This window comes from Centruroides sculpturatus, unplaced genomic scaffold (assembly GCF_000671375.1).
Source record: "Centruroides sculpturatus isolate CEXI.00-Female unplaced genomic scaffold, Cexi_2.0 scaffold405, whole genome shotgun sequence".
In the NCBI taxonomy this organism is placed as follows: domain Eukaryota; kingdom Metazoa; phylum Arthropoda; class Arachnida; order Scorpiones; family Buthidae; genus Centruroides; species Centruroides sculpturatus.
Window position 1 is genome coordinate 217,667 of NW_019384578.1, and position 27,793 is coordinate 245,459.

Sequence of the window (27,793 nt, forward strand, 5' to 3'; positions counted from 1 at the left end):
AAGGATTCATGATTGCCATACAGGATCAGGTCATAAATACTAAAAACTACAGAAAACACATACTCAAAGATACAACACTCACAAATGACACATGCAGAAAATGTCACATCATGCCAGAAACTATACAACACATCACTTCTGGTTGCAAGCTCTTGGCACAGAAATTATTTACACAGACACAATCAAGTAGCAAATATAATACACCAACAGCTTGCAAATGAACACAAATTATTAGACATCCACGAATCATACTACAAGTACATTCCACAAGACAGTATTGGAAAACAACACGCACAAAATGTATTACGACAGAGCCGTAATCACAGATAAAACAATTTACCACAACAGACCAGATATCACACTCATTGACAAATACAATAAAATCACATACATTATAGACATAGCCATTCCAAACACTCAGAATGTACAAAACACATGCACTGAAAAAATTAGCAAGTACACAGAATTCGCCCAAGAAATAAGGCATCTCTGGAGGATGGATAGTGTGCTTATTGTACCTGTCGTTCTCTCCTGTACAGGTGTGATACGATACACACTATACAAAAGTCTGGGAACATTACAATTACATAGAAATACATGAATACAAGAATACAAGAAATACATACATCACGCTACAGAAGGCCACTATATTGAATATATGCCATATTGTTAGAAAATTCTAGTGGCTGTGTACTATGCCTTGACTTTGGTCCGGCATAGTACACAGCCACTGGTGTGAATAGAGTATAACCCACTAAACCCAACATAATAATAATAATAATAATCAGCGCAAAGCCCAAACGGTTAGGAGTTGAAAGTTGAAATTTGGTACAGTTCAGGGTACGACACTAAGAAGGGATTTTTCGAAATTCCTCCCCACGGGAGAGAGGGACAGGATTAAGGCTTAACACTTCCATTGTTGATGGAAGTGTTAAGTAACAATGGAAGTATCAACAATGGCAGTGTTAACAATGGAAGTGTCAACAATGGAAGTTTTAACAATGGAAGTGTTAAGAGAAAGCGACGGACAAGATTTACAGACGCAGATGCAGTTTTTCGTTTTTCCGGGAAATCGAACATTTTTTTAACCCATCTAAAAATTCTCTAATTAGTCTGGAAACAGGGGGACCTAATTCTTGTATTCTTTGAAAACGGGTAAGATTGACTATAACGTAATAATCTTAACCTTCGCTATCGTTATTTTTTGCCCGAGCAACGCCGGGCCTATCTGCTAGTTATTAATATAATAATCAAAGTCTGTTTATTTGTTGGTAGCTTCTTTTGTCGTCTTTCTTTCTCAACAGATGGCGGTACTTCATAACACATTGTAATATTTGTTATTTATGATTATTTTTTGTTGTTAAGTTGTTACTATTAATATTAATAGTAATATTCTTATATTATTTATTAATGTTATTAATTCTATTATTCTAATATATAAAGACGGATTGTTGACTAGATGGCGCTATTTCATACCATTCGACGTCATCGTTTCACTTTTCCGGCTGATTACGTATGCGTAACAAAGGAAAGCATTGGAATGGCCGCACATTTGACCCTTCGGGGTTTTCGCAAATCTCCACGTTTTGTGACCTCCTGAACTAAAAAAGAAAACAATTTTCATGGATACGTGTGTGTTGGCATCTATTTCGTTTAGTATCTCAGGATGGGGATTAAGAAACGAATTTTGGCACGATAACTTGTGTACAACGTGCATAGATACAAGTAAATTTTGGTAGTTAAAGGTCAAAGAGATGGGAAGATAGAGAGGGTCATATCTCAAGCGAGGTCGAACTTAATGAAGATTTTACTCGTTATTAGCATTTACAAATTTTTTTATATAAAACTTATCCTTTCCATCAAAATTAAGTTTTTTTGCTATTTTATATTTAATAATATGAAAAGTTTTTAAATAATAAAATATTATAATACGTGATGGCACGTACAATTTTATATACTGTATATTGCGATTAATAATATAAAAGTTATTTTTTAAATGAAAACTCATAATAGCCGGAAAAGTTATGCAACTCGTTGTAAGATTTTTATTAATTTAGAATTTGCCTTATTTCATTTATGAAATCAAATGAATGTTAAGATTTCTATTAATCAGAAAAGACAGCAAGGCTATAAATGTTTAATACGATTCCATATCAAGGATGCATATGGCGAAAGTATGTATACCGTCATGATCAGCCATGTTTTTTCGGTTGGGTCAGTCTGAGAAGTGAGTAGTGATTGACGAAAACGTAATATATTAACGAGGAGAAGGACAATTAATTTTCTTCTTCAAATAAATTATATTTAATATTATTTTTCTATGTAAGAAGAAATAGGAATAGATAACAATTTATCACTCGAGAGAATAAATTTAGCAAATTCTGAAAGCATCAATAAGATATTGATCTTATTGATGACTCGTAAACGTGAGTAACCTAACGATTAGTTATTTTATGAAATAAAAAATGACAATAGAAGAAAAAATAAACATTTTAAATAATTACGAATAAAATTGTAAGATCTTTGAGTAATTGAATTAAAAATAGAATATTTTCTAAGTTATGCTATATTTTAATGGTACAAATCGAATATAATAAACGTAATATAATTAAATTTTATATAATTATTAAGATGAGGAAGGAAAATTTTATTTGGATTGTTAAAAAAGTTAATTAAAAACATTTGCTAACGAAGATAATTTAATCCGAACAGACTGGGCCTTCAGATAATCTTTTGTCATTTCGTTTAAAGGTTAACAAGTAAAACTCGTGTTTTAAATGTTTTTAACATCTTGTTTCGATTTAATGAATTGTTGTAACAATTAAAAACAAGAAAAATGGAATTTTGTTAAAGAACTGATACTTAAACATCACTCCTCCCTCATTGCATCTCTAATTATCACTAAATACAATTGTTACTTTCATCTTTAAATCTAAATTAACGATCATTATTATACTCTACAGATTAAAAAATTGAAAATAAAAAAACTTAATTATAAATATTAAAATTATTTTGGATTAAGAATTAATCGAGAGTCACGGCAACCAAGTAAAAAAAGTCACTGAATATATATATAGAAACAAGAGTTGCTGATTTTCGGTGATCAGTTTCTCCGCCTCAATGCCTAAAATAATTCTGAATATCTCGTTCGAAAGATAATTGTTTTCTTAGGTAATGTACAAAATTTCAGTATTTTCTATAAAGGAGTTGCCGAAATATAAGCGATCGAAATGTGCAAAAATCGCCAAAAATTTTCTCTATTTTGTTTGGTTTGGTTTTATTTATATATGGCAATGCAACACATGGGTGATGTCTCCCTGAGGTCTTTTATGGGAAAATGGCCACTATTTAATTATTACCAATGTGAAGAAAACCGAAAAACTCCACGTGGTCAAGACGCTAACACCAGTATTTAATGATTCTATCCACTGGGCTTCTGGTAGGCCCACGATGTATTTGCTGATGAAATTAAATTCGAAATGAGAGAAATAGCTTGCACAGTAATATATAAATAAAATAAAGTAATAATAGAAATACAGTATAGGAGATATTCATTACAGCTTTTCCAATATGCCATACTCCACGTAAGTCTAGAAGCATTAAACTTTAATCAAGACCTTTATTTAATACAGAAGAAAGTAGCAAAATTAAATATTTGTCACATAGTGAGGTTGTTATACACAGATACGTGTATAACAGCAAGGATATTATAGGCCCATCAGTGGCCCAATGGATAAAATTACTGAACTCTAGTAGTTTGCATCTGGATGAGTGGAGTTTTCTGAGCCATAATTCATAAAAAAAAGGGCCAGTTTTTGATAGACAGTCCTTCCGGGAGACATCCCCTCTTGGCAGATCGGCCATAGGTTGAGTTTACCTTGTGTCACGAATCCAATCCGTATTATGGAGGAATCAGCAGGCCCTTTAGTTTAAACTTCTTTGATCCTGTAATATGACGGATGACTCAAAAAGGTAATTGATCGGTGCCTCTCTCGAGGGTCTTCTAATTAGTTAAAATTTAATTAATTTATTTTTTGCTTTTTATTGTGATTTAGTAATGCTTCTCTATTAATTTAAAAAATGTTTAGAATTTTCTTTAACGTCCAACAATGGAAAAGTTAGTTCAGTGATACGTTATTTTTGTCATTTGTAGCAGATATTGGTATAGTTGTCCCATAGTGTATTTCCCATCAATGTCACTAACTTATCATAACTAATCGCCAGATTCTACTTAATGCTTTACCAAATGCCAATTTCGACTCATTCCTTGGAGATTTCATTGATTCTGCAGAAAGAGAAATGGCATTTACTTAGAAAAAGGAAATATCACAAAATAAAGGATTTCCTACATAAAAGCAGTTCAGTAAAACTTGTAAAAGTTGTTAATATATTTTATATAACAGTATAACCTTATTAAAGAAAATAAATTATATATTAACTGAAGTTATATTTCATCATATATGTAATTTTAATTATATATCAGAATACTTTTAAACTTTTTTTACCTTATGGGCACAAGAGGGGTTTTTTGCATACCCATCGTGGATTCGGGCAGGCTGACAATGGAAACGACCGGATGGTGAAGAACGGGCGTTAACAGCATTACTCGTCCAACCGTCTCTCAAAGGGGCTAGCAACTAGGGGATGTTGTCCTAGTTGCTAGGCCCTTTGGGAGGATAAGGATAAGACGAGGAAGGATAAGACGTCAGCCTACCGAGCTGAATACAAAATAATCTGAATATAAATCTTCCTTCTAAACTTTAGTTGTATCTTGTATAATAACAATTTTATTATACGAAGTATAACAGTAAATTAGATAAAGTTTAAATTTCCAGAATCGACAAATACATTTCATTAATTGATAAAGTTTAAGTGATTTAAGCTAGGAATAGTTTTAAAGTTTTCTTATAATAAAATTTTCTAAAGATTTAATAAAAGAGTTGTAAATTCGATCAAAATTCTATCTCTTTAAAGTAATATATAAAACAATTTTCAAATTTATTACATTTTATGTTTAAAATTAGAAAATCATGTTAGGAATGTGTTTGGTGTAAATATAATTATTATTTAAAATAAAAAGTGGAAAGTAACTAAATTTAACTTTCTTTCCTTATGGTACTACAGTATGTCCGAATTTTAGCGATATTGTAGACTTATAACATAGCTAAGCGAATAATCTGAAGAGTGAAACCAAAAATAATTGAGTTAGTGGTTAGCCATTAGTTTAGCAAACTTTTTAAACTCTGCTGATGGTTTATGGTTCAAACTAATGGAATGCACCTATCGGGATTAATCAGATCTGTTAGGAGGCATCGCAGAAAATGCACTTTACAGATATAAATTTTTCAACATCTATCAGCTCGGTCGACAATTATTTAAACGATGTAGCAATTATATTTTTCCTTTTTAATTTAATAAAGAATATATTATATTTATACATGAATTTGGATTGGATTGATGGAATAAGGCAATGCATATGAGCGAGCTGCAAAGGAAGGGGTGCTTTCCAGGGGGCCCACTAGTGGCCAAGCGGTTTCGTTCCATGAACACTGGCAGTTCGGTCGTGGGTTCGCCCCTCGCCAGGACGGGCTGGCCACGTGGAGTTTTCCGGGTTTTCTCCACGTCTGTAACGCCCAAATAGGGACCAATTAAAAAAGAAGACCCCCTGGGAGTCTTTTTAACAATATGCCGGAAAGGGTATCTCCTGGGGGAATGCCGGAAGGCATTCCCCCTAGGCAGATCGCCCAAGTGTTGCGTTGCCGCAATTACTAAACAAACAAACAAACAGCTTTCCTGGAGGACTTCCTAAGGAAACTGGCCTCTATTAAGATTCTGGACACATGGAAAATTGGATGTTGTCCAATTTTGACTGTCGTTTGAATTTTCAGATTGTCCAATTTTATTGTTATTCATCTAAAAGCTATAATTTCAAATACGTTTTGATCTGCTTATCCTTTATAAAGAACAGTATTGGAGATTATAACAATGGAAATTTAACACAATTTGCATGATAAAAATTTTTCGACATAGCAAACTATCAATGATAATTCGATTACTTTTAATCAGATTATAAAGGTTTCTAATTCGACTCTTTTTTGGCATAATTGAACGTTCTATATAAATAATTTTATAAATGTCAAGTATCTTTTGTGGTCACGAATAAAATAACTAAACTTCAGAGACATTTTCCAATGTGAATGCAATTTTTTAAAGTAGGCTATATCATTCTTTCGGCACACATATTTGAGGAAAATGTGTGGAACGACGAGGAGGAACTACATGAAAAGTGAGGACATCATGGAAATACGTGACGTGAAAGAGAATGTCGTACAAAGGTGAGAAAATATGCTTATGGTAATTTGGCCATGTTGAGAGGATGAATGAGGAGCAATTTCTGAATGGATTTATTTTTACTTGGGTTTATTTATTCGTTTTTATGGCAACGCAACATTTGAGTAATCTGCCAAGGAGGAGATCTTTTATGGAAAACTGGCCTTGCCCATTTAGGTGTTACTAGCGTGAAGAAAACCCGGAAACTCCACATGCCAGTCCATTGAAAAGGCGCGAACCCACTTGACGAGAGTACACGTGGAAATAATGAAAGGAGAACGACTAAGGAAATCCTAGTTATAGCAAATGTATATGTTACAGTCAAAACCCGTTTTTAGTTAGAACGCGTTTTAACTAGTTGAAACTAGTTTATACCGAATGTCTTTGTTAAAACCCGTTTTGTCTAGTTAAAACTAGTTTTAACTCAAATTCATTTTTGACTACAGTAAATTCTAGTTTTAACTCAAATTCATTTTTGACTACAGTAAATTCTAGTTTTAACTCAAATTCATTTTTGACTACAGTAAATTCTAGTTTTAACTAGACAAAACCGGTTTTGTCTAGTTTCAACTAGTTAAAACGCGTTCTAACTAAAAACGGGTTTTGACTGTAACATATATACATTTGAAGGGGCAAAAGGTTATGAGCACGAGAGCTGCGAGAAATTGTGCTAATAGAGAAATACAGATGGCAGTAGCGAAAGAGTTAATAAATCATATGAACAGTTGAATATCTGTAATTTCGAGGCGCCCTGTAAATATTTTCTGTGTTTTTACTAATCTAAGAAAAATGAAGAGCGTAATTTTTTAATAGTTTTTTAAAAAATATTATATGAAAACTATTTTATGGCAGGAGACCATATTTAGCATTTTGAACGGAACAGTACTTCCCCCCTCTGTCCCGGCCGTCCCGTCGTTTTAGTAAAATTTGAACTTTTGTCCCGTTCTTGAACATCAAGGAAACTCTTCAGTTTGTACATTAAACACATTTGTATATTGTATTCCGAACTGGTGATTTGTTAGAAAATGTTTATTTTGTGTCGATAAGGGTCATAAATTTGAATGGATAGCATTGAAGTAGAAATGGCATAAAATATAGCTTACAGAATAGTTTCAACGATTTAAGAAAAATACGAACAGAAACCGATGAAATTCGACAATTCGATCAATGGGCGCTAATAAAAGCAAACACTTGGAGAGACGAAAAGAAGAAAAATAGCAAAACTGTACAATCCGATAAGTTTGATAATAAAATTCCGAGTAAGCAGAATTTTAATTAAACAAATTAATGTAAACAAAATAAGTTCATCTGAAAAATATGCTTGGTTTGACTCTAGCAAAACCTACGTCGACATACCTAATAAATTATGCCATATTGTAATAAAAATTATCAATTTTCGAAAATAAAATATTATATATAATATTTCTTGACGAAATTCTAATAAGAGAGTGCCTGTATAGGCCTATATATTGCGTATACTTACCGTATATAGGCATACATATATTAAATCCTACTTCGTAATGTACAGTACACGAAACTATTTTTCTTCTAGTACGTAAACTAATGAATATCGCCTCTATCCTTAGCTTAGAAAGCACTTAGAAGTTAATGAAATTATCCGGATAAATGATTATTCTAACTGATTTCCTAATTATTCTGTGTCCTGGATTAAATGCATTTAATTTGCTGCAAGCCACTAACATAGACATTGGAAGCATTGCCCGGTAAAGCGGCTTTAATATAGCTAGATAAGCAACGTGCCCATTGGTAAATTCTTAAATATTAATTTGCTTTTTGAATAAAATCATTTGAAAATTTTTTTTCTAATTTAGCTTCTCTCGAATGTTTAAAATTATAGAAATTGATTTTAATATTTTAAAATAGAAATTAAAGAATGAATTGGATTGTTGGGATAAAACAACGCAACTTATAGGTGATCTATTAAAGGGAATTGCCTCCTACGAGGACTTTCAATGGAAAACGTCGTTGAAAGATATTAAATTTTTGAATTCATAACTCGTTGACATCACCAAAGATTGATTTATATATGACACAGTTATTAAATCGAGCTTGAATCAACAATCGATTATTTTAAATAAGAGAGAATGACAATTCCCAAATTGGCCAAACTATTCGAAAGTTAATCATAAAATTATTTTATTTTTTAAATTTTAATATTTTGGAAATAAATAAAAAGAAAATTTCTTTAATTGCAATCAAACTTCGATTTAGAGCCAACATTTGTCTGCCTCTGAAATTGGAACTAAATCGATTTACCTCAACAATAAGAACTATACAATACGTAAGATTGAAATCTATACACAAGTTTCAGTTTGAGAGTGTAAAAGTTACGTGATTTGGTGATAGCAATATGTTACAATAAAAAATTGTAAATTTAATGATTCTTGGATTGGACTGATTGCGATAAGGCAACGTAACAATTGGGCGATCTCCCAAAGGGAATACCTTTAGGGGACTTTCTATGAGTAATTGGCCGCTATTTAGGTGTTAGACACATCCAGTCAGTCACTGTGGCAGATTTAATAATTAACAAATACTGAAAGTTTCTCGAATATTTATGGGAAAGATCCGTTGAACATTTACAGGTAACACTATTTAGATGGTCGTTCCATCGAAATTGGATTTTATATTTCCAAATTTTAATGCTTTTATTAATGCTTTGGATATAATTTGAGGATGTAAATACCGTAGTAAATTTGATTAAAACAAGTGAAAAAATTAATTCGTCGAGATTATTTTCCTATCAAGAATCTTACGCAAGCTTTATCTAGTTTTAATAATTTTCTAAATTAATAAATAATTTATAAAAACCCATAAAAACATTTTTCATATGATAATTCAATTGTGAATTGCAAAAGAGTTGTTTCACAGTATTGTTATCTACAATCGACTTCAATTTTGTTTGATATATACCAGCCTCTAGTCTCAAAGAGAACATTTTCAGTGTAGAAAAATACAAAAAAAAAACAATAGACATTTCGGTTACAACAAATACAAAGAAGCAAATTCTAACGCAATTTATAACCTTTCTAAAAATAGAATTTCTTTCGGTTAGAAATTCAGTTTTTTTCTGTTTTTTTAAATTCATTCGCAAAGAATCGTAAAAATATTTCATGTTAATGTACTTTACGTGTATTGTTCATCATTACATATAAATTACGTCTTAAATATTTAACAGTAACGTAACATTATTTCACATCCTTCTACGAGATTGTTAATAGATTATAATGTAACTTAGAGGAAATTATTATAGTTTCTAACACAAAACTATAGTTTTATCATATAAACTAACTCTAACACGAACCACAAATGATAGAATTAACTATAATAATTACTTGTCACGTTAATTATAAACAACAAGTAATATTATCAGGAGGTCTTCTCTCTCTTCACCGCACACCTCTCATATCTCAAGTGTGATTCACTGTATAATTTTCAGATAATGGCTGTACAGTAGACATATATTATAACTATTAATCTCCTTTCTGTATACGACCGATTTATCATAAAGTAAGTTGGAAGGAAGAAAAGGCATCATTTATTGGCAATTCTCCCACGCTACCAATTACTTTCAAACGTTATTCGCCTTTCAACCAATTTCTCTATCAATTCTATCAGACACGAGCTATTCCCAAAATACCCAAACTCATTTATATGTTCTGTCTCATATCCATTCAAACTATCACAGATTATTTTCTTCTTTTTCCTCCCCTCTTCTAGATGATAATGGAGATATAACAATAAATTGTTTTTTCCGGTTAAACACTATAATCAGTATTCTGCAATTAGTTTTATTTAAATGTTTTTTAAACTATTAAAATGATTAATTTTTTATTATTGTATAATATTCAAATATAATTTATACAAATGAATAGCAGTCAGGAGTATAAAAATTTTGATTAAAATTGTTGTTTTGCTATTGTTTAAACTTTCTTAAATTGTAGTTTTAAATTCAAAGCTTAGAGAATTGATTTATCATACAGGAAACGTTGGAGACAACAGGAATGAATTTAGACTTTCTTGATATTAGTTACAAGAATAATATGTGCCTATTGTATATAATTCTAACATTTCTTTTATAGCATTGTATAACTTTAAAAACGTAATTTATATAACTTATCCACTTTAGTACATAAGTTATATAAATTGTTTAAACACGTCGTTTCGATATTTAAACAATATCATAACGTTAAACAAGTTATAATGTTGTTTAAACACGTTCTATGTGAAATTAGCCCCATTGGTGGTCGAGTGGATCTGAACACTGGTCGCGGGGAACCTCACCAACGGGTTGGTAGCGGGTTTTCTTCACGTGCCTAACACCTAAACAGAAGCCAGTAAAATAGAAAATCCACCCTGGAGACGTCCCCGCTTAGCAGACCTTCGTTGTGTTATTTCATCAATTCAATCCATAATAAATTATTCAAATGTTAATGATAATTGATTACATGCCAAAAACGTTGACATTATTTTTTATAGTACACAGCAATTTGAAAAGTGACTTAATTTATAAATTTGTAAATCATATAAACAATACAAATTTTCTACGAAATGGATCGAGAATTTAACACAAATATTTCATTTATCACAATAGAAAATCTCCAATAAATCATTTAAAGATGTCGTTTCATAATTCGTAAATGTTGTATTCAAAGATTTTTTGAAGATTTTCTACTCCATGTTTTACTCAATAAAATTTATCTGAAGTGAAATTTATCTTAATATGTATAATAAATCTTTCTGTTGACATCGTATTTTTATTTATTTCTCTCTTTCTATGTATATATACAAAGAAAAATTGTTCCTTACTTAAAGTTTACTCTTTAATTCTACAGAAGTGATTCTTAACCTTTTCTGCTGTCCGCACCCCTCTTGAATTTTTAAACTATCTCTAGCACCCCATAAATTTTCTTTTCTTTTTTTTAATTTAAGAGAGTGGGGTTCTATTTTTTCACGTGTATTCTATCTTTATGCACTGCTTAAGTGATTGAGAAAAATCCACCAAAACTCTACTTAAACTTCTACCGAAGTGAGACTCAAATAGATATAAATAGGAGTGTTTTAGGGATGTTTTCAGGATGTTTTTGAAGAAGTGTTCATTATAAACTCTAAACTTTGCTCGTGTTACTAATTAAATGTATACAAAATGTAATCTGTAATACAAAAGTTGCATTCGTTTTGCCGGTTTACTGTACACTATTATGTCAATCTAATGTAATTTAACACTTCCCCGTAACAAAAATATAAGAATGACGTGAAACTGACGTAAAAATGTGAGCTATTTTGGCAAAAGAATGCATCTAACATAGCTGGAGTGGTGCATTCCACGTTAAGAATTACTATTCTAGAATAAAATTTTCTTTTAAACGAGTTATAATAATTTATTTAAACCTGTTACGCTCCGATGAATTTGAACAGTTGTAACACTTACGTATCATTAATAATTCCTTAACTATTCCTAAATTGTTCAACTTACTAATTAATGACTTGTAGTTTTAATGTTTAAAACTTTTCTTATAAGTTTTGTTGGAATGTAATGATCAAATTTTTTAAATTAAAATAATGTTTTTAAAAAAAATATATTTAAGGTATATTTAATGCTTTAACTGATGAGAACAAGGTATTTTCTATTTTCAATGGCCAACTTTTAGAACACACTTTGAAGCGAGTTACAAGAGACATCAATTTAAATTTTGTCTTTTGGGAATAATGAACAGTGGACATCAAGAAGATGGATGTATTCTTACAAAACTGTTAAATGCACTTTAAGGTTATAAAACTCATCATTATTTTAGTCATAGTTTGCTGATTTTAATACTTTATTCGCGTATAATGCGCACATTTTTACATAAAAATCGGCTCTCTCGATTGGTTAAAAGTATTTTAAATTAATTTTAATATTTTTTTAATATAAATTAAAAATAAAATAAATTAAATTTTATTATTCGAATTAAGAAACACGAGATATTTCGTTTCGTTTTTTTTTAGAATATTAAAAATAATCACAGAATTCTTATCAAAGAAAACACACGCGCACACAACACTTTTTCTATTTTAAAATGGAAATTTATCTGATACAAGCTTCTTTTTTACGAAATATAATAGATTAAAATGTGTCTTTTATTAGAAAAAGTTTAGTAGAAACGTCATATTAGTTTTCTCTCCTCCTCCTCTGTGTTACGCATTATGCAAATGAACTATATCAGGATGCTTCGTGGAACGTGTCACGTGGAAAGATCGACAAAAATCTTAACCACTTTCATTTCCAGTTTTGGATCGTTTAAAAAAATCAATAGGAGCTATAAATGTAAAAATAACAAATTTTAGAATGAATTTCATTCGTTCACTTCATAAATTTTAAATTCTTACTCTCATCGTGGAAATTATTAAATTGCTAATTAACAAAGAAATTTATACTTAAAATAAATGTTAAATTGTGTTTAATACATTAAAAATACACGTTTCGATCGAAATCTCGTCATCGATTTTCTCACGAAAACAATATTTATCTCATATACTACGTGTTATGAAGTAAAATAAACGTTCAGACAAACAGGACTGCTGCTTGAATTTGAGTTTTTTTTAATGTAAATTTTAACAATTTTAATTAAAAATATACAGAAATTAAATATTTTTTAATGCTTTTATATTAAAATTTTATATTGAAAATCGCTCTTCTGTTGAAATTAACGTGGCTTCTACCTGAACTTTGATCCTAATCTCGTAAATTTTTAAAATTCATTTTAACACTTAATTACTTTGTCTGTATATTAATTTTATAGTTTAACTATAATAAATAGAAAATAAAATTAATTAATTAAATTACTGTTTTATAATAATATAAAGAAAAAATTAATTAGGATTCATCATCAATCCCACCTAAGAAACCTGATAAACATAATCAAATGTAGAATTTAATCATGATTTGTGTGTGTGTAAATGCACTTTAGTATATAATGGGGGTATGTAATCCCATCTCTATCATTTATAATGACCAATCTCTCGAAAAAAACATGACCAATTAAAGTACATTTAAGTGATTTCCATTACGGATACTACGTAAAAAACATTATTGTTACGTAAAAGTATTGTTAACAATTAATTAATTAAAAGGAATATTTGTTGCCGCCTGTCTTATACTAATGAGTGGATACGGGTTACGATCTTTCGTTGTCCGCAGTAAGTACATTACCATAATAATTCTGGATAGAGAAAGGTTCTGACTTATAAATTCTTACCATTAACTCAACCCGCCTGTGCGACAATCTTTCAGAGAGGCAGATTAGGATTCTTGTGTTGCCTCAAGCTCAAAGTAGAAAACTACTTTGAAGGAACATTTTGTACCGAAGAAAATGATTGGTGGTTGTCTTGCTTAATAACATAGGACTTCAGCAAGCGAGATTGTAATCTGATGAATGAATTTATGCAAGATTACTTCCCCGATAGTGAGTGATTAGATTTGTGATTTTTAAAGTTACTTCAAGCAGTTTAGTTAATTAAATTAAATTACTTTTCTAGAACGTTCCGTCATGAATACAATATACGACCGAATCTGTTGTAAAACAAAACAGGAATGCACTTTGCGGATATCTTGGCGATCTTCCTTTTAGTCCGCAGAAATTTAGTCCGATACATCGTGTCAAAATACTGGACTTCTATGTCCGATATCTGGACTTCTATGTCCGATAATTGGCAGCATACCCTTTAATGGGTATGCATTCTTGGGCTCAATAACCGCGATTTTCTTCCTATTAATTGGAAAATTCATTCATCGATGGTAGTGTTGGAAGAAGTCCCAGAAAAGAAAGAAAAAACTATATGCGTATTGATCCGAAGTTACAATATTTCAAAATTCCAAAATTTTCTTTTGATTTCTAAGAAAATAATTCATTACACTGGAAATAATGAAGAAAAGTGTGAAAAATTTCTAACGGAAGCCATTTTATTGAAGCTATTTTGATCTTTCTTCACAAATTAACAGAACAGAATAATTAAAGATTGTCTTAAATTTAATAAAATTTATTAAGACATGCAATTACAGTATTTAATATTGAAAGTATTTTTGTACAACGTTTACCATTTGAAATGAAATCATTTTAAGGACCTAAATATTAATAAAGTGTAATTACAAATTATTGTAATCAACTTTTATCTGTTCATGTAATTGCAATTAATTTTTATACTTATAGTTTTACGTAGGTATGAATTTATTAATTATTTATTAATTTATTAACTAAATTTAAGCTCTCTAGCAAGGACAGTTGCTGTCCAAAATCATGGACCATCGAGAGCATATACGAAGCTCTGAGGTAGAGTGGGCAGATCCATTTTGCCTTTTGCTTTTTGAACAAATGAAATGCGTAGAATGTTTCTTTATTAAAAAAGAAGTCTTAAAGATTGTATTTTCTCTTAGTAAAAATAACGTTAATTTTACAAGGCTGAGAATCACTATCGCTTCCTAAGTTTTCTCCGAGCCGGAGGAAAACTATCTATTTTCATCCCTCTCGACGATCCCGATGCTCTCTCGTAAAAGATGCTACTATAAGAAATCTTGGTTATTTCCAACTCGAATAGTTCGAAATCCCGTAGCTGTACTTTTGTCCTGGCCGGGGATATAGTGATTTACACGTTAAGGAATTTGGCTAGTTCGAAATACGGCTACTTTGAAATTCGAAGTGAAAATTTTGTCTGAACTTTGTTATTGTTATGATAACTTCTTCGTTTAGATCGAAGTGTCTCCATGCTATAAGAGAACAATATACCGAGAACTACTAATCTGGTCAATATGGCTTTGCTTTTACACTAACACATTTTCGGGTGTAACCTTACCCTTGGACTACCCTTTTTTTCTCTTATCTCATCAAATACTGCTGGTTTTCGAGATTGCGAGATTGGGTTACAGTAGCGTATTGAGATATTTGTAGGCTCTAGGCCAGTGGTTTCCAAAGTGGGGTACGCAAAGTAATACTTGGGGGTTCGCCAAGTTTTCCTTCAAAATACTGTACGTATGTCCTGTCCGCAGTCTGTCTAATCTTATAGTCATCCTCTCGAAGAAGTAGGCACACGATCACTCGCGATCATTTAATATAATATAATAATAATAATATAGGAGGTACTGTACAACTTATAACTATTTTCGTCTTAGGGATACGCGATCAAAAAAGTTTGGAGATCAGGCTACTACATTTGGGTAACTTATTACTTTTTGGGCCATTTTAAAAATAATTTGGGCTACATTGCGAGGGATTCTACTTTACACTTTAGGAAACCTATCTGGCAACATGTGAGTTCTCGCTGGACACGTGCTGTTTATCCGCAGTTTATTTATATTATTATTAATTATTAATTAACGAAAATAGCATTCTGAGCTCATCGCTGTATTCCCTTTGCTTAATAAATTACATCAGTTAGGCCTACGTGGCATTTGGAATATTGTACACAAATACTGTACAGTACTTAAATCTCAGATAATTTGAAATTTTATAAATCGAAGTCGCGATTATTTTGTCCCTTGAATACAAAAGTGGTCTGTCTGACCCAGACTTTCCAGATTTAATTCATAATTCCAGTTCTCCTAGGGCGGTAGACTGAAGCCTTAAATGCCTCCAGCAGGCTCTTTAGATAAGGGTTAAAAGTGTACTTTTCTTCAACATAAGCTATTTTAATCATTTGAATGTTCTTTTTATCTTTTTAGAAGGCATGTACATGGCCCAGTATAATTAATAATAATAATACGTACACGAACAGTTAATGTTAATTCACACACAAAATAGTTACTCTGATGTTTATTAAAGAATTATATTAAATTATTTTGCAAAATCCTTTAGATTTGTTTGTTTACTATTCATAATGCGAATGAAAATAAACTTCGCTGTTGCATTTATTAATTTAATGAATCTAATATACGCTTTGTTCATCTGTTGCTAATATTATAAGATAAAAGGACAAACAGAAAATCGTACAAAACCAAAATATTGTTTTTAAAAACGTTATAAAAATGCATGCATGCAGCTTTACATAAATAGCATTTGATCAATCTCCGAATAAACTTTTTAGAAAATAAATTTCAAGATTTAAAATTTAATTTAAACTTATAAATCATATTCTGTTTTACAATATAATATATATATTTTTTTTATGTATTAAAAAGTTTTATCCAGTAGAATGCTGACATTTATAATATTGATTAAGTCTATGAATATATTAATTCGCTTAATATATCGAAACAAATTCTAGTCATATAGTTCTAAGATTTAATCTTGAAAATAGATAGATCCATTATATTTCAACTATCCAATAAAAATTTTCGACACAATTTATTCAAATTTAGTAACTGTGCAATAAATCATTATATATATATTTTTTTAATTTAAAAAAAGATCAAGAACTTTTAGTAATTTTCTTAAGACTCTTTTTGACTTTATCCAAGAGTTCTTTATTTAAAAAAAAAAGAACTTACAAATTAGGAAATGAGAAATATTGTTCAAGATAAAGATCGGGAAGACCTTGAGAAGCAAAAGTCATTTGGTTGACTTGATGAGAAAGTTTCAATTCTTTTCAATTTATTTCAAAATTTAAATATGTTAAGTTTACTTTATTCTAGTTTCTGAAAGTAACAATACTTTATCCTTGAACGAATAACAAATGAGTCGTCATCAATTCGAATTTATTTTATACTGAGTCACTATTTTACAATAAATATTGACAAATGACACATTTCAAGTAAGAAATCTTTTTTAGAAAGTGTTTTTAGTTATAGAATATTATAATATTCTTTATACTTTCTAAAGACTTTCTATACATTTCATAGAAGACTTTTGTAAAAGATATAGAAGCAGACATTTCATACGTTTCATGAAAGATTAGTAGAAGATATAGTTGACATTTTGCAGAAAACTTTCATAGAGGATATGGAAACTGACTTTCTATATAATTCATGGAAGACTTTTATAGAAGATACAGAAGCAGACTCTTATAGATGATATGGAAACTGACTTTTTATACATTTCATGGAAGAATTTGATAGAAAAAAGAGATGCAGACTTTCTACATATTTCGTGGAAAACTTATAAAAGACATTGAAACAAACTGTATAAATTCCATAAAAGAACAGAAGACCTTCTATACATTTCATAGAAAATGTTATTTGCTTATATAACAATATAATATTCTTTGTATTCTAACTTTTATTTTTTAAAGAATAACTTAAATTGTAACGTCTCATAAATTCCAATTTGAAAATTCAATAAAATGACATTTTACCAGCTCAGAAAATTTCTTTTTGAACGATTTATTTATTGCTTTCAAGACAATTTCGAAACAGAAAGAATATGTAAGAATCACTACGCAAAATTTTCATATTTTTCAATTAAAATATTAAAATTTATTATTTTAAATTGATGTTCTTGTACCACAAATTGGTTAATTGAGCCATAACTCAGTGTGATTCATCAATTAAAATTAAGCAATATCAAATATTGCCGCGTGTTTTTCAGTATCTTAAACTTTAACACGAGGTATTAACAACCCTTTTCGAATCAATCACATATAATGATACGAAGGAGATGAATATGTAATTCCATATCAGACAATTATTAATGCTTACATTCTTATGGATTTATGTAAATATATTCAAAATTCTCAATTTTCATTTAAGAAATTATTTCTAAATATAAATCAAGAAGTCATATTATTTAATGCTAATGATTAATGATTAACGAGATTTTTTCGTTAATGATAATAAGGTGCATGGAATTACGAGCATGAGCAAGGAATTATAATGCATGGAATTATAAGCATGTTTAATATTTACATAATTATTCGAATTATATAAATGTTAAACACGTCAATGTGGATTTTGAAAGGAACTACTGTGATTTTCTATAGAGCAGGGATTTTTGTAGAAAGTCACAACACGGTTGGGTTGTCCAAAAATTAGTTAACAAAGGCATGTTACTTGTTATCATGTACAACACGCAACTATCGAAACCGATCTGAACCGTTCTTTTAAAAAAATGTGTATGTAATTATTATACATATACATCAGTTAACCGACTTATAGGCCACCCTATATTCCAACATCTACTATACTAATAGATAAATGAAAACTGAAAATCATTTAATTACAGTCATGTAACATAATTAAATAAAACATTTCTATTTCGAGTGAAATTTACACATTTATGTAAGCGGAAATCGAACTAGGACTCTTCCGAAATTCGATCACGTAAGTTACTTTCGATCAGATCAGCTTCAGTAATATCGTCACGATGAGGATTAAACCAATAACCATCCCCTAATGATGGTTAGAAAATACCTAAGGATACATTCTTACTACGTTGTAGAACACTATATACAATAAAATAAAAAATAATTATACTAAACTTACACCCCACTCTACACCTTCAATATATTATGTTATTTTATTTTTAAAATTTTATAAAATGAAATTTTAAAATCAATATTCTTTAATATTTTATAAATTAAGATATATCCGGTTTAAAATTACACACTACAGCAATTTATTATTAGTTAAATATATAATTTATTTGAAAATTTCGAAAATATATTTTTACCAGAAATAATCATAACTCTTGAAACTTTTAATGAATTATGTTTTAAACGATAAGTGACGATTAATTAATTAATCAATCAGTGATTTAATTACATAATATATACCTGCCAATACTAAATAGCAGACTGATTATAGTATTAAAAGAAATGGATAGATGTAGGCGTTGTTTGCATTCTTTGCTCTAGAAAACAAGATAAAAATTTAAAAATAAAATCAATTTTTATCATGTTGTAGTTTTATTTATCTTTTTTTATTACAACGTTGATTTGTAAACTTTAGAAGAGATTGAATGAAAAACACGATTTTTTATTTCAAAAATGGAGAAAAATTCAGCTATTTTTTTTAAAAATAATAATATCAGATTTTTTTTTTAGAATTAACTGTCAAGAGAGAAAAAATCTTATAAAAATTTTAATTAAAANACGGACGAAATTGTACAATTTTTAAATAGTATATTTATGAAAATAAGGTTTCCAAGTGTAGTTTTGACGTTTGAGTGTTCGAAGTAGTGAGTTCAAATCACATTTCATTGATAAGCAGGTAACTTTTTTCCTTTTGTGTATAGTGGAAGAGACTTTCTAATAATAAGAACAAGACTTACAATAGGTCTTTGTAAGGCCTATTCTTGTTGTGAGGCATATTTGCGAGGCCTATTATGAGACCTATTTGTGAAATCTATTATAAGGTTTATTTTAAGGCCTCATAAAGTTTCAATGGTTGATCCTTTATGAAGCGTATTATATAATAAAATAACAAACACGGCGTTAAGTATTGTATTTTTAAACAATGTAAAATTTAATAAAAAAAAGGCTTTCTTAATAACCTAGAAATGTTTGAGGTGAATAATTTATGTTTTTTTTTTTAGTCTTACAAATATGAGGTCTCGCGAATAATCTCCTATAGACTAGAAGGACCATTTACGGGTCTTCATAATTTCCAGGTCATCAGGCCTCATAAATGATCCTTTGTAAATAAAGAGTCATTTCTTATTCTATTTTTCAGGCCTCATATCTTCACGCAGGCCCTATTTAACAGGTATTTAATAAGAAGAATATTTAATATTTTAATAAATAAATTATTTACATAAATGTAATCCCAGTTTTACACTATACTCACGAACAATATTTATTAATATTTTTAATATTAAATAATAAATGTAAATTATTTTTAAAATGTTTAAAATAATTTAATAAAATAAAATAATGTATTAAATTACTAAAAAACAATCTAAAATATATTTTAGTAAAGTTTTAAAGCGATTTATTTCAGTAATTTGATGAATTTGTAAATATATTCACTCAAAAAAAAAAGTCAATTTAAAATTTATATATTTGACTTTTCTTTCTTTTTCTTTTTGAACTTTGAAAGATTATAAGATTGTGCCATAAAACCTATTAAATTCAGAATGGTAATAAATTAACTGTGACTATCTACTTCTTACAAAATGCCTTTAGTCTTGGTATTAATGGTCCTGTTCATTTTTGTTGATTGTCACATTGACACTCGTGTATTTTGTGACAAGAAAATTGCCAAAGGTTTCTTTTCATTATAGTAGAAGGGCTTTAACTTGTAATTTCAAGGTTTAAAAAAAAATATTCAATAAAATTTTATTTTACTAAATTAAATTTGTTTCAAAATTGTAAAATATTCGCTCTTTCTTTCTTGATAATTGATAAAATATGCGTGAATAAATCGATACTTATATCAATATTGAAATAATTTTACATTATTATTATTTTACTTTACAAAATGGAAACATGTAAAATCTTATTTTTAAAAATTAATTTTCTATAAATCGAGTGTAAAATGTTTGTTTTTAAATCAATGCCTTTAAATTACTATTACAGTTTAACCTGTTAACAACGGCCACTGAAGGGAACATAAAAATGATTTTTGTTTGGAGTTTATTTTGTTTTAAAAAAAGCTTTTGAAAAATAAAGACGATATTGCAGGGTTCAACTACATTATATATTATATTTTTATTAATTTATATGTTAAATTATATATTTAATTATAATTACTGTGTGGTATTTACAGAAAATATTTAGCATTAATTTTACTGGAGTCAACTTTTATAATACAGTCTAACAGAAGAACTATTTCCGTGATACTTAATAAAATCAATAAGATTAATTATGCGAGTCACGTAAATATACGTTTTACTTTGGGAAAGGATATAAATTTAAATATTATTTTTACATGGTCATGATATCCTTAAGCTTGAGGAAATTTAACATAATGTTCTTTGATTTCTTCATTGCTTGGAGGTTTGTGCTTCTTTTTGATGAAAAATCGTTATAAAGGCTCATAACGATTGTTTGTATTTTATGCTATCGATAATTAGAACATGATTTCTCTCAGAATAAGCATAATAAAATAGCATAAAATTGCTCGTCCTCTTTATCATCAATATCACCATCATCCAAAATTAGGCGCCTCGACCCCCTTTCTCTCTATCGTGTACAATGATTTAGTTTTTGTCCCCCTCAACGTTATTACATGTTATTAATTTCAATTAAGGGGTCGTAAAAAGTATAACATTGCACTTGCAGTATAACACGATGGAGGAAGAAGGGGGATCGAAGAATTGTCTATGTGGACTGTTTTACTCCTATTAGTGGTATACGAATTCGTTCTTATAAGCCTACTTTATCACGTGTATAAACTATTTTCTGAACTTTTTAAAGTCATTTTTTTCAAATTTAGGGAATCCATGAACTATTGTATTGTACACGTAATTAAAGAGAAGGTTTTTTTTATATAAAAACACAGTACTTTATTGTACGTAACAAGGAAATAGAGGATCAAAACTGGCTCAAAAATTATACACGTAATTAACGGACTTACTAGATAGATTAAGAATATTTTGAATTAAAATGGAAAAGTTTAAGATCTAAACAGGAATTATTCCTTTTGATGATGATACCAGAAGAACGGACGAAATTGTACAATTTTTAAATAGTATATTTATGAAAATAAGGTTTCCAAGTGTAGTTTTGACGTTTGAGTGTTCGAAGTAGTGAGTTCAAATCCCACATAGAGAATCCCATATAATGGTTCGAACTCATATCTTTCGTAAACAAAAGACGTGGGTTCAATGATCTCATCTGACCAAGCATTTCTTTCTGTCTAGTTTTAGCTTTTCATTCGAATGACTCTATAATGTTAAGTATAAATACAACAGTGAACGTTATCCATTTATTTATAAAATTAATTATTCATAAATTATTTGAAAATATCTTAATAAACAAAAATTATAATTTTCATTTAGAATATCTTTATTAACAAATTTATCAATATATTCTATTATTCTAATGATATTTTAATTATTATTTAATTTAATACACTTTATAGTAATTTCATAAAAGAAAATAATTAAATTTAGGAGTGTTCTTTTATATTAAATATTTTTAAACCAATTTGAGGTAGTTCATTAAGTATAAATATTAAAAAAAAATTAAATTTAGAATAATTAAATTTAAGAAAATATAAAGAATAATGATTCTAATAATATCAAAAATAATTAAAAAAAATAAAATACGTTTTTTAAAATTACATTCTATAAAATATTAATGCACTTACCATTCTACAACAATTACATACATTGAATAAATGAGATTTTAAAAATTAATTTTAAAATATTTTATATAATAAGCAATTATTCTAAATTAAAAATCTGAAGTTATCTTTATTTAAAATATGTATAAAAATAAAAATTTAATTTAAAATTTATGGGAAAAAATGAACAAACAGAAACAATAATGATTTAAGTTGAACGATTATTTTAGTTTTGGAGTTAGATAAACATTGGAAAATAGCAGATAAAATGATGATGTTTCGAGGAATTTATATATTATATAAGTTTTATCTGTCGGGGAATGGTTATGCGCGTACAAATAGAAGGATAAGCAGCCTTTGCTCATTATTTATACTCTAAGGTAAGTATTATTTTCTTATATTTACTAAACGTAAAAGCAGGACAATTATGCAAACTATACATTTATGTAGGACTCAAAAATAAAGAAGATCCCTAAAGCGTTGGCTTTTCATCCTTAAAATAATAATTTTATTATCGTATAATAATAATTAAATTCTTAGAAAGTAAGTATCTGTTATGCACGAATCCACGAGTCTTATATGGATTAGATTAGATTGATGGAATAAGAGCGAGCGATCTGACAACGGGGTGCCTCTCGAGAGGATTTTCTTTCGGAAACTTGTACACGTGAAGAAATCACGAAAAATTCCACGTGGACATGAGCGAACCCGCCACCGATTACCAGGTGTTTAGTGGTTTTATCCACTTGTCACGTTGGGCGAGTCTTGAATGTTTAGGGCCCACATATCAGTTCTGTCCTCGCCTAGGAAGTGTTTCGATCCCAAAACTCTTTAAAGAGTACTTTGTTGATAATATACCACATAAGTAACTGTTAACATAACAGTTATTTATGGATAAAGTACAGATATACAATTCGAAAAAATTAATTTAACTTCTTTTAAAAATTAAATTAAATTCTTAGAATCCATTTGTGGATACTCACGTATAATATTTTTAGAAATCTGTAAATATACCTCTCTGAATTATCATAAAGTTTTCTATTAATCTGAAGACAGAAACTTTTCTATATCTCAAAACTGAACTTAAACGTTTGATAATTATTTATATAATTATAGAAATGAATAAAAATAGAAAAAGAAATTAAAAGTAAATTTCTTAAATTATAAATAAATATATTAAATTTACATTACACTAATATAAAATAGATTAAAATCCTAAATTAAAATATAAGCATTGGATCGATATGAACAGAAAAATATTAGTAATTATTTTTCCACTAAGTATTCTGTGGACAACCTAAAGTAAATAGACAGTTTAAAAGTTTAGTTTCCAGCAATTATCATTTATTCAACGTCTTTGTTCTCGCCCATCTTTAAGTAAAAATAGAAAAAAAAAGAGGAAGAGAATTAAGTTCAATGTACGCCAAGAATGCTCCTAAAATTTTCATCGAATTATAATAATATAAAAAAATATATCTTACACGACAACCAAATTTTGCATAAAAATAATGTTAAAGGAAAGACTCTATTCTTCCCCCTTCAAAAGTCATTCACATTTTCTGCGATTAATGACCATTTCTGAATTGATCTAACAATTTCTGAATATGGAAAAGTCTGCCAAATTGTAAGTAAGAAAAAATTTTATCAAATATTTTCTTTATACTAAGAATATATATATATAAATATTAGACAGCTAAATCAATCAAACGAATATGAATATATTAGGCTCATTATTTATTGATTAGACTTAATATATTCGTTATAATGAATGACTATCCTCAGATGATTGCGGCTAATAATGTAGTTTTATGTAGAGTATTAATTTACTAGAATTGCTTTGGTTGAAGTGTTATGTAACACAAACCGAACGGGATTTCTTTGATAATGGTCTTTAGTAAGTTTGATTTATAAAATACACTAATAAATTAGCTAGAAATTTATTTCCCGTTTGCAGTGTTAGTTCCAATAAGACACTGAAGTAAAAGTCACTGAACAATATGAACATTCAATAACAAAATACTGAAGAAGACCCCGAAAAAGCATTGAAGAAGAAAATGTTAAAGAAGCATTGAAGAACGAAACACTAAAAGAAGAAGACTCTAAAGAAGAAACATCAGAAGAACAAGAAGTTAATGAAGAAACACTGAAATAAAAGACAGGAAGAATATAACACTGAAGAACAAATTACATTCTCAATTAAGAAATTAAGAATTTTAAAAAGTTTTAAAATGAAAAGGAGTTTTATTTTATTTTATTTCCTTTTTTTTCAATAAAAAGCAAAATAACTGCAAAGTTTATACCGTTTAATGTTTTAACTCTAATCAAAATAAAACCAACCGCTTCAGTTATTTAATCGAATTTCATCAGATTTCTTTCAGACAGAAGAAAGAAATACGTTAACGATTTACGTTTCTTAGAAAAGAGTTTTTTTTTTTTTTAACTTTTAACTTTTATTATATATATATGCACACCCAAATTAATCTCCATTAACTTCTATTTTCTTAATTATAAACAGCGAAGTAAGCAAACAAAAAAGAACCACTCAAAATTTATCTAAATTGGTAACAAAAATAATTTACTAAATTCTGTTTAAAATACTAAATAATTTAAAGTTTTTTCTAAATTAAAAAAAAATGTTTTTATCAAGTTAATTTAATTAAAAATCTTATCACAAGAGAAATTAGTTACAATATATCCAAATTGTCCTAAAAGATAATTTTTAACAACAAGAGTGACTTAAAAAAGTTTATGCACTTTATTAATTACACTTAAAAAATTATCTAAACTTNATTACTTAATTTAATTTTTAAATATGCCGAATGTAAGAAATTCCAAAATTAATATTAAAAAAAAAATCCAAGTTTTCTCTTGTTCAAGCGATTTGTTTTATTGATTTGATACTTTTGTGTTAAATTTTTTTGTGTGCTCGAACCCGATTCATCCGAAAAAAGAATAAAAAAAGAAAGTTTTATTGGAATTAAACTTAACTTTTTCCTTCTTTTGGAAGAGTTAAGAAGTGTTAGACCCAAAGATCTATAGAAAGAACGTGAGTGCCAATGTTTCGTTAAAGGACTTATGTAGGACTTAATGCCTAAAACAAATTGCGATCATTACGTCAACATTCATCAAGTTGGCAAATTTTTTTTTCTTATTTAATAGTACTTATCAATTTTTATTTGTGTCGTATGCGAATAAAGCAAAATATATTCAGTATTTTATTTATTCAAACACCATTAAATGGTTTCTCGATTGTAAAAACATATATGTAAATTATCATGAAAACAGTTTGAGCATTGTTTTCTATAATTTAATGTAGAAATATGGTATAATATAAAATAATTTTTCTATTATTCTTTTTAATATAAACTTAACAAATTAAAATTAAAAACAAGAAATTAACTTAACAATAGTTTTATTTATTCTTCTGTCGTGTGTATTAATATAAACGACAGAAGAATAAATACTATTCATTAATTGAACACACAATAGTTATTCTATGAATGAATAGTCCCTTCTTCCTATGTCAAATGCGTTGTCAAATGCAGTATGTTCTATTTATAGAAAACATTAACTTAGACACCATAAAGAAAAATGCTTTGACTTAAAATAAATTTCACAGTATATAAATTTCAATTAAGTTCGTATAATCTTTAATTATAATATTGAATATTTTAATTATTTAATAAAATAATAAATTAAGATTTATCAATTTTTACATTGATTTTTACATCAAATTATTTTAATAACGAGTAAATTTAAGTGTGAAATACTGTAATCAACCCCAAAAAAACAGTAACAATTGTAAAGTATAAATTGTCGTCTTATTTAATTACTTTATCACAAGTAAATTTAACAGAAATTGTTTAAAATTCTTCTTGTTCAATATACAAATTAAAATTCTAACGAATTGTATGTGAAACACAAAAACATAAGACGGTTAACCGACTTTTGGACCGGCCATACTGTATATTCTCACTGTTTATCGCTATATAAATATATAGGATGGCCCAGATGTCTGTTAACCATTTTAAAGACTACGATAAATTGCAATCTTCAAATATTAACTATTAAAGTTTATAAAATAATAAAATTTATAAACTTCACATAATAAAGAGACTTATTAGATAAGAGAAAATTACAGTTTTATCGATTAAAGTTGTTCACAGTATATAAATTGACTTAGGAAAAAAGTTAATTATTTTAACTTTATTGACTTAAACAGTAAAAATTATTGGCAAACGTTTCGAGAAGAATATTATGTACTTTTTATTAACAGCACGAGATTCAATAGAACACCATTTATAAGTTATATCTCACGAAGAGAATATCAGACATAAGGAGAAGACAGTAAATCTATACATTCTTCACTTTCAGTTCATCACTTTAGGTGATTGCAGGCAACCCTCCTTTCAACGTAAACTTTCTTTTCATTCATAACGTTATTGATATATGATGACTTGGAAAATAATTGTTTTATTTTAGATGTAAACTTTTCAAATAGTTAAATGATCAATAGATTAAATGATGATCCTGTAACATAATAATTGAACTGATTATTAAAGTAGTTAATTTAACTTAAACTTTACACCCCTATCAAAATCTTCAATGATTAAACTTCTACTTTAAAGCGTGAAGACAATTCATTTGCATAAAAACGATCCGGTTACTAGAAAATTTTTAGTTTTTAATGTTTAGATCATATTGCATTGGAGTTAATGAAATTTCTCGAAAAAATTAGCATTAATTTATGGTTTGATCGTCGTGAAAATTCAATTTAGAATATTGATTCATTGTTTAAAAAAAGGAGGAAAAAATTGTAAGTACAGTAAAAATGTTTATTTTTAATTATACATTTTTCTGTTGTGATGTATTATTTTACAACTTTCTTAACTTTTGCTTCCTATTTTTCTTTTCTTTTTTTTCATGAATTAAAGATAACTAACGTTACTTAGAAATACAGTGAGAGATGTTTCTTACCAGCGATCTACTAGTTGAGAGACTCATTTAACACCTTTTGTATCTTTATAAATCCCTATACATTTTCATATGGTGTCATATTTTCAGGGGGTTTCCAATATTTTACAACAGGTAGTTCTAACAGAGGATTCGTGGAGTTTTCAACATTTCAATTCCAACAAGGTTCAGCAAGTTTTCAACGTTTCAATCCAATAGAAGATTCAGAAGGGTGCAACATTTTCAAATGTAATAAAAGTGGATTTGTCTACTGACCCCCAAATAATTTATCAGCTTCCCCATTGACCCCTTGAGGGTTTCTATAGTTCAGTTTGAGGTCTAAGGAATATATTTATT

The 27,793-nt window shown here is 28.5% G+C and overlaps 1 long non-coding RNA gene across 1 annotated transcript; it reads left to right on the plus strand.

The window, feature by feature from the left end:
- The first annotated feature begins 13,318 nt into the window (after positions 1–13,318).
- On the plus strand, positions 13,319–14,010 carry LOC111624396. The gene is made up of 3 exons (XR_002756569.1): positions 13,319–13,530; positions 13,625–13,796; positions 13,870–14,010. It is a non-coding gene; the product is annotated as an uncharacterized LOC111624396 (long non-coding RNA).
- The last annotated feature ends 13,783 nt before the right edge of the window (positions 14,011–27,793 follow it).